At 36.7% G+C, this 9453-nt stretch overlaps 1 protein-coding gene across 1 annotated transcript in view; it reads right to left on the bottom strand.

Annotated features, from left to right (window-relative positions):
• GK (glycerol kinase) overlaps positions 1-9453 on the bottom strand; it is a 98486-nt gene that overhangs the window by 58531 nt on the left and 30502 nt on the right. The window lies entirely within an intron of this gene.

The raw sequence follows: 9453 nt of genomic DNA, 5'->3' as shown, positions 1-9453 counted from the left end.
GACCAGGAAGGAAGAAAAAATAAAGAGAATGCTATGGACTGAATGTTTGTATCCCTCCCTCCTGCCCAATTCATGTTGAAATCCTAAACCCTAATAGGTGCTATTAGAAGGTGGGGGCTTTGGGAGGTAATTAGGGAGCCCTCATGAATGGGATTAGAGCTGTTATGAAAAGACTTGGAATATACAAGCTGAACTTGCTATTGAAAGTACTTATATTATTTAAGAAACTTTGTGAATCAGTGAAATGTGAAGGGAAAAAAGAAATGGAAAGCAACTGTAGACACCTGAGATAGTGTGGGAGGAGGGTGGGAAATGGCGGAGGGTGAGAAATAGGGGGAAAAAAATATATATATGAAACTAGAAATGGAAAATTATTGACAATAACAGGTATGATTAAGCCACCATGCAGTACATTCTGGATGGGAAATCACATTTTGTATGCTCTGATGATACTCAGGGAATGAATGTGAATTAATTAATTTAAAAAAATATTTCAGAAGAAAATTATAGTGCACTTTTAACTAGATTCCAGCTTTGTCCATATTTTTAATTTAAGGTGTTTTAAGAATCAATAAAATGGGGGAAAGAAAAGTTTGGTATGGAAGGGAGAGAAGGGAAAGGGGAAGGAAAAAACAAGTAAAAGTATGCTTAATTGACAAAAAAATGAGAAGGTATTTGCTGATAAGTTATAGAGTAGTATCTTTGGCTTGACTGACATGCATAGTATTTGTGCTGAAAAAAGAAATGTTGTACACTATAAAGATGTGATTAAATGTAAATAAATACATTAAAAACAAAAAAGACTTGGAGAGGGTCAGCCCGTGGTGTGGTAGTTAAGGTGACTAGATCCCACATGGTTGACTGAGTGGTTTTTTGTTTGTGTTTTTGTTTTTAAACAATTATTTATTTATTTATTTCCAGTTATTATCATTATTATTATTGTTTAATTTAACCAGAGAGAAAGAGAAAGGGAAAGCGAGAAAGCAAGCTGCCAGGTCCGGGCCTTGAACTGTGGTCAGCCATGTGGGAATCCAGTGCCCTTAAACACCATATCACCTGTCAGCCCCTGACTGAGCAGTTTGAGTCCAAGACCTGGCGGCTTGAAAAATACACAGGGTGTGTGTGTATGTGACCAAAATCCCAACAGGAGAAAGGGGCCACCCAGGCGGTTGGTTTCTTTCTTTTTCTCTTTCTCTCTCTCTCTCTAACACACACGCTATAACAAACAAATAAAGACAGGAGAGAGCTTTCTTTCTCTCTGTTCTCCACCATGAGGATAAAACCAGAGGTCTTTCGCAAAGAAGGGGGCCCTCACCAGACACTGTATCTATTGGTCCCTTTTTCTTAAGACTCCCAGCCTCCAGAACTGTAAGGAATCAATTTCTGCTTATAAGTCACCCAGTCTATGGTACTTTTTAATAGAAGCCCATAATTACTATATTATATATAGAAAAAAAGTATAAAACCCACAGCATGTGGTAACATGCATAAAGTCAAAGAAGCTCAAAGACAAAGATATAGGAAAATCTGATTTCATTTCCATCAGTCTCACCTGGTATTACTTTAGGAAAAAGTTGCTAATAATGATTTATTATGTTGATATTCTCAGTTCAAGACCCACGTGGGGATATGGCACCTTAGTGTATTCCTGGATGAAATACATTTGGAGGCAGAATCTATCCTTGTCATTAATTAGTGACTCCTCTTCCCAGTTAATGACTCCTTTTCCTTTCTTCTTTTTCTATTCCCCTTTCCTTCTTTAACTTCCAAAGTCCTATCCTTAGCTTCTGTAGCACAAAGGCAAGCACCAGGCCTGCCCGGTTAATCACTATATGCCTAGGGATCATTGCAGAACCTACAACATAGAAAGGTATCTAACTTTCATTGAATTAATTTTACATTCATTTCTATAGTGAATTCCCATATAAATTGAAAATGATCACATCTATGTTATCAGCTTTCAAGTCAACATTTTGAATGATGTAATTTCTAAATGCCCAGAGATTAGCTTTGACCTCAATCCAATATTCCCCTCATCCAAACAAATGCCATTTGTTTCTCTCCCTTTAAATTTACTTAATTTTCTTTTGTTCTCTCAGGCTGAAAATCTTGCAGCCCTATTTTATTTTTCTGTCATTTTTATGTCCCAGGCAATGTACAAAGATGAGTTTTAGCCTTGCTCAAAAAGATCTTGCCAATTTGCTTTCTCTTCATTCTCACTGCTCTAATTTCAGCAACTCACTACCTTTAATTGATTCCTTTGTTAGACTTTACCACAGAAAGAAGAATCTTGTCCTTTTTTTTTACTATAACCACTTACATATTAGGATCTAAATGCTTTCTATTTTTCCTTCCTTCCTATCTCCTGTTCTTTTTCTTTCTTTTCTTCTTTTTAAAACTCATTAAATTTGGGGCCAGCAGGCAGCATGGTGGTTAAGGTGTTGGACTCCCACTTGACCAACTACAGTTGGAGTCTTGAACCTAGTGGCTTAGAACTCATGCCAGGCACATGTTCATATGTACTCAAAATTCTGAGAGGAATATGGAGAAGGGATTGTAACATGGCCATCCCCCCTGGGGGGGTGACTTTTCACTTTCCCACTCTCTGTTTCTCTCTCTAGTGAGCACATGAGCCCTATGGCAAAAAAAAAAAATAAATTCTGTTCCCTTATATATATATATATGATTCTACTCTTCTCTTGCTACCTACAGCAAATATCCTTGATAATACAAGGACTTCAAAACACTTTAACCTCATTTATTCCAAATTCTTTTCATGTACAATTGTTGCCATGTATTTTCTTTTTAAAAAATTATTTGTTTATTTAACTTTGTTATTTTTATTTATTTATTTATTGTAATTTAACCAAAGAGACAGAGAAAGAGAGAGAAAGAAAGAGAGAGAAGGGGAAAGTAAGAACGCAAGCCTACAGGGCTGGGACTCGAACCATATTTGGCCATGTGGGAGTCTAGCACCTAAATCACCATGTTACTTGCTTGCCCTGCCATGTATTTTAATTCTTATATTTTTTAAAATATCACAATACGTTTTTGTTTTATATGCTAAAAATTCATTTAGATTGATCTATATATTTTCACTTTCTAGCACTCTGCATTTATTATTGCATTGTTAAATTTATATCTGAGAATATTTTCCTTCTGCCTGAAAAGCACTATTAAGTTTTTCCTTTTGTGGGTGCTATGGCCTGAATGTTGGAATCTCCCTAAAACCCATATATCAAGATTTAACAGCCAATGTGGTAATATTAAGAGATGGGGTTTTGGGATCAGCAGATGGCATAGTGGTTACATTGCTGGACTCCTACACGGCTGATCATGGTTTGAGTCCTAGACCAGGTAGCTTAAAACTTGGGCTGGGCGCATGTGCTTGTGGGTCGAAAATCCCAAGAGGAGAAAGGATTGTGGAGTGGCCATCTCTCCTGGGGGGTGACTTCTCACTTTCTGTCTCTGTATCTTTAGCAAGCATACATGCTCTATAGCAAAAATCTCTCTCTCTCTTTTTAAAAAAAATGAGGTGGGGTCTTTAGGGAGTGATTAAGTCATGAGAACTCCACCTTTGTGAATGCAAACAGTACCCTTACAAAAAGAAGTTTAAAGGAGGTTCAAGGGAGCTAGCTCCCTTGCCCCTTCTGCCAAGTGAGGACACAAAGCTGTCTATGAGAAAAGGGCCTTCACTAGACACTGAATCCATCAGCACCTTGAACTTGGACTTCCTACCATTTAGAACTGTGAGCAAAATATTTTTGTTGTTTATATTTCTGTTGTTATAATACCCAGTCTAAGGTATTTTTTATAGCAGCCTGAACAGACTAAACCAACAGGGTTTACTTGTAATTATTTCTGTTTTTGTCTTTGCCTTTATATTTCTCCTTCACTTCTTAGAATATTTTCAGTGGATAGAGAATTCTAGGTGAAAATAATTTTCCCTTAGCAGTTTAAATATTTCATTGCATTGCATTATGACTTTGTTTCTCTGAAAAATCAGCTGAAAATTTCGCTGTTCTTTTGACAGTGATATAGCTGTTGTCCTCTGGCTACTTTAAAATTTTTCTTTTTATCTTCAAATATCAGCATATTTTTATATATAGTTTTCCGTGTATTTATCTTACCTAGGGATCATATGCTTCTTGAATCGGCAACTTGATATCTTTCATCAGTTGTGAAAAAGTTTCTCCCAGTATCTATCAAATATTATTTCTGCACCATTTTCTCTCTCCTTTCCTTCTGGAACTCTACAAATGTTAGACTTTCTCACCTGATTCCATACTTCTCTTAGATTCTCTTCTGTGTTTTCTAAACTTTTGTCTTTCTGTGCATTAGTTTGGATATTTACTTCTGATCTCTCTCTTCTAGTTCACTAATTAATTTCCAGCTATATATACTCTGATGTAAAACCCATTAACTAAATTCTTATTACAGTTCTAGAATTTCCCTTTTGAAATTCATTTTTAATTTCCTTTACCAAGATTAATCTTATCAATTAATTACTTGAACATACTAATCATGGTTAAACTCGGATTAATTCTAATATCTGCATTTAGGATAAGTTCATTTCTAATGTTCCTTGTCTGTTTTTTTTTTTTCTTTTTTCTTTTTTTGGAGAGGTTTTTGCTATTTTTTTTTTGCTATAGGGTACGTGCGCTCGCCAGAAAGACAGAGACACAGAGAGACAGAAAGAGAGAACTCACCCCTGGGGGGATGGCCATGCTGCAATCCCTTCTCCTCCATCCTTCTCTCGGGATCTTGGGCACGCATGCACATGCGCCTGGCATGAGTTTAAGGCACTGGGTCTGGAACTTGAACCATGGTCGACTACATGGGAGTCCAGCAACATAACCATTACACTATCTTCTGGTCCTGTTTCTGTTGATTTTCAGTCATGTTTTGTTTTATATAAGCAATTGAAAGAAAACTAGACATTGCATATGAAGAATTCTAGATGTAATTTGAGACTCTAAATGAGCCTCCAGAGAAAGGGTTCACTTTGTTTCTGAAAGGAAGTTAGGCTAGTAGCATTAGCAATCTGAGATCATCTTAATCCAATGAGTTTAATATTATTTGAATCTGGGCTTCAATTCCTGTGAGGGTTGGTATATTTCTAATCTCTACCTTACTTCTAGGATTTGGCCCATCATAGTCCTAATCCAAAGCTTGTGTTTTTACCAATATTCATTCTCACCCTTGGCAAATTCTGACTTCACCTTTTGCCTCCCTATTGTCAGGAACCTATGAAAGTGCTGCTTAGCCTTTCACATACTCCTTTCAGAATCTACAGATATCTCTAGGGGATAAGCAACACTGAACACCAGGCTTTTCTCTTAGGGCTTTCTTTCTCTCCTAGATCTTTGTCCTACAATTCCTCACTGTTTGGTAGCCTTCCATTCATTTGGAACTTGCTTTCTTCATTCTTTCCTTTTGTTCCTTTTTTGTTTGTTTTTATTTTTGTTAGGTCTAGCCTTTCTAACTGTTCACAGAAGATTGGTGTGTTTGAAATAACCCATTCCAGGCTGGCCCTGTAGTACAGCCATTAAGTGAAATAACCCATTCCATCACCCTGGAATGCTAAACTCTCCTTTATCACACGTTTTGTCCCAAGCTGTTCAGTATAGCAAGTCTCCACCTTCTGCATGACTTTGAGTGCCCTCTATATTTTCATCAACCCTGTCTATCTGAGTTAGAACAAAGGGTAGGGATTGGAGAGTGTTTATGTTCAATCTGTGAATTTATGTCTACTTATAGCTATATGACATTGGGCAAGATACAGAGCTTTTCCATAATTCCCTTATAAAATAAGGCTAGTATGACCTACTTTACAAGATCACCAAGATTAATATGAGTGAAATTTTAACACAATCCCATGTAATAGCACTTAGCATTTACTGAACATTGTTATAACTGCCAGTTCTACTGAAAATAATACATAAGTCAACTTAAAAATGAATCTGATCAGTCTCTTCACTTTTTGGTAAAATAAATGTAGACATTTTCACCTTTATAACTTGCTCACACTACTCTCCAATTCTCCTTTTTCTTAATGCAGTGCAACACATTCTTCAAGGTCCAAATGAAGTTCAACCTCCACTATGAAAGGTGTGCCAAAAGTTTAAAATGTATACTTGACTCTAATTTGTATTTAACTTGACAGTGCATAATTTATCAACTATCCCCTAATTTTGTGTTAATGTCTTTCTAAAACTAAATTTATAAAGTGCTTAAAAAACATCAAATATAACTTGTATTCTTTACAACACTCAGGATAACAGCAAACATGTAAGAAGCCATCAAAGCAGACATGTGGCTCAGTAGAAAAAATAAGTTTTTCATATCTTTTAGATATGTTTGAATTGGTAATCCAAAGTACCCAGAATGGGGGAAGAGGCACATAGGGATATAGGCAGAAGAAAAAGAAAATAAGTAATTAAGCACATCACAGATTCTTTTGGTAAAATATTTACTTAAATGCTTCATTGTAAGCATAACTTAAACTAACCTAGTTGCATTATTGCAAAATGACAGTTCAAAGTTCCACTTTTACAATTCAAAGTTTAGAATTTAATAGGAATTGTCTGGTTCCTTTGAATAGGTCCTTTCTTTCACTTGGGGGAAAGAAGGGGAAGTAAAACCCTTAGTAGTTCAAGAAGTTAGCTAACATAGATCTATACTCCATGGAATACTATTCAGCCAAAAAAAATCAACAAAGCTCTAGAATTCAATTGAGAGTGGACAAATAAGAAACATTTGTTGCTGAGTGAAGCAAGTCAGGCTATTAAAGAGAGACATTGCATGTCTCCAATTAACATATACCGACTGCACTCTATGGTAGAGACTGAAAGACTGGAGGGCATAAAAGTATTAAAAATTGTAATTGACCCTAGAGACAAAGTGGAAAGAGAGTATGAGAGGGGAAAACAGTAGGAAATTTGGGGGGTGGAAATGGAGAGGTAAGATACTTGAGGGACACAGATGAGGTTATTTTCTATTGATGAGGATGTGTACGGTGGTCTCGACTGGGCTAGACTAAGGTGTATATCAGGCTGGGTAAAGTTTCTTCACAATCTAAATGATGTATAGCAATTTAATGTATGGAGAGTAATAGAAATATACTTTTTAAAAAAGAGTGTTCTCTTAGGGGGCCAGCAGGTGACATGGTGGTTGGGGGTGCTGGGGGTTAAGGCGCTGGACACTCCCACATGGCCAACCAGGGTTCGAGTCCTGAGTCTGGTGGCTTGCTTTCTCACTTCCTCTCTTTTTCTCTCTCTCTGTCTGTCCCTCTCTGGTCAAATTATAATAAATAAGTAAATAAATAAAATATTCCTTTTAAAAAACTTTAAAAAAGAGTGTTTTCCTAGTAATAGTCATTAAAATTATAATGATCTGCCTTAATTTTAGTCAAAATGCACTGTTTATGAGAATGAAAACAAAATAAAGATTTTATTTTTTATTGCTAGTATAAATGGGATTTTTCCTTTAATTTACTTTTCAGATAGTTTATTAAATGATGTACTTTGGGACCAGCAGTTAGTGTAATGGCTATGTCGCTGGACTCTCATGTACTCGACCGTGGTTCAAGTCCTTGACCCAGAAGCTTAAACTCATGCTGGGCACATGTGTGTGCATGCCCAAGATCCCGAGAGGGTAATGGAGGAGAAGGGATTGTGGTGTGGCCATCCCCCCGGGAGGTGATTTCTTGCTTTCTCTCTCTCTTTCTCTCTCTGTCTTTCTGGTGAGTGTGCGCACTCTATAGCAAAAATCTCCAAAAAAATGTACTTTTATATAATGAAATCTTTGTTTGCAATTCTTGAAGTTTTTTGATTATTTACTTTTATCACAAATGTAGAATACATGCTAAATGGTTTGTTAAAACACAACCTTAAAAACCTTAAATTTTTATGAAGATTATTTCCAAAGAATTTATGCTATTCTTTTTTTTTTTTTTTTCCGCTATAGGGCGCGTGCGCTCGCCAGACAGCCAGAGAGAGCCATCGAGACAGAAAGCAATTTTTTTGAAACCACCCCCCAGGGGGGATGGTCATGCCGCAATCCCTTCTCCTCCATTCTCCTCTCGGGATCTTGGGCACGTACGCACACGTGCCTGGCGTGAGTTTTAAGCCACCTGGTCCGGGACGCGAACCACGGTCGACTACGTGGGAGTCCAGCGACATAGCCATTACACTAACTGCTGGTTCCCAATTTATGCTATTCTTATAATTCATCTTTTTCATATATTTCTGCTTTAATATCTCTTTCTTCCCATTAATATAAAAACAACAATATTATTAAAATAACTATTTAGTGAAAATTACTAACTCTAAAAATCATCCCATCTCTGACAATTTCTGGCTCAATTCCCTACCCACAACCTGGTATTTTATTAATAAAAATTTGTGCATTGCTATTTCTGGCAGCATGAAGCCTTTTAGTGATTGTATTAGGTTGTCAGGAAATTCATGATGTATTTTACTGTTTTTTCTATGAAAAAATGTGTCATGATTCTCCAGACAACTCAATAGATTTAAAACATAATTTTTCTTTTAGAAAGTAGCAATGTAATTCAGTGCTCAATAATTGTCGCATACTAAGAATGATGCTAAAACACATCCATGGTTATTTACAGCTAATAAAATGTGATGAAAGTAGTATAGTTGAGATTTTAGAGTTTATTTTTTTAAAGAATTATTTTACTTAAATTTATGTATGTATGTATGTATGTATGTATGTATGTATGTTTTATCAGAGTGAGAGAGAGAGAGAGAAAGAGAAAGAGATAAAGAGAAAGCAAGCCACTTGGTCAGGGAAACTAACCGTGGTCGGCCATATGCGAGTCAAGTCCCCTTAACCACCACACCAACTGCCAGTCCCATGAGAGTTTTAGTTTTTTAACCCCTGCTGGAATAGCCAAATTTGTAGCAGAAGCAGCTAATATCCTGAATTTCTTTGTTGTTGTTGCTGTTGCTATAGGGTATGTGTGCTCTCCAGAGAGAGACGAAGATAGAGAAGAAAAGTGAGACACCACTCCACAGAGGAGATGACCACACCACAATCCCTTCTCTTCCATCATCCTCTCAGGACTTTGGGCGTACACACAAGAGCTCAAGTGTTTTTCAAGCCGCTGGGTCTGGGACTTGAATTGTACAGTCGGCTATGTGGAATCCTGTGCCTTAACCTCTATGCCACCAGCTGGTTCCTAAAATTCTGAATTTTTATTGTTACAACCTCAAAGGAGTAATTCAAGTTTATAGGTGGAAAGCCAAAGTACACAAGTACTTTACAGATAATTGACTGTGAATGTTTCTAATTCTGATTTTTGAGGGGTCGAGGAGGCAAGATCTCTCGTAGTGTCAGAAACAGCAGAGATTGTAAAACAGTTCTGGCCAACAGTCATCCATTTGTATAATATAGTTAATAAGCAAAAAGAGAGAACATGGGAAAGAG

The sequence above is a fragment of the Tupaia chinensis genome, unplaced genomic scaffold (assembly GCF_000334495.1).
Source record: "Tupaia chinensis unplaced genomic scaffold, TupChi_1.0 Scaffold000600_1, whole genome shotgun sequence".
Lineage (NCBI taxonomy): Eukaryota > Metazoa > Chordata > Mammalia > Scandentia > Tupaiidae > Tupaia > Tupaia belangeri.
Note: the sequence above shows the minus strand (reverse complement) of the source record. Positions and strands in the feature narration are given on the sequence as shown.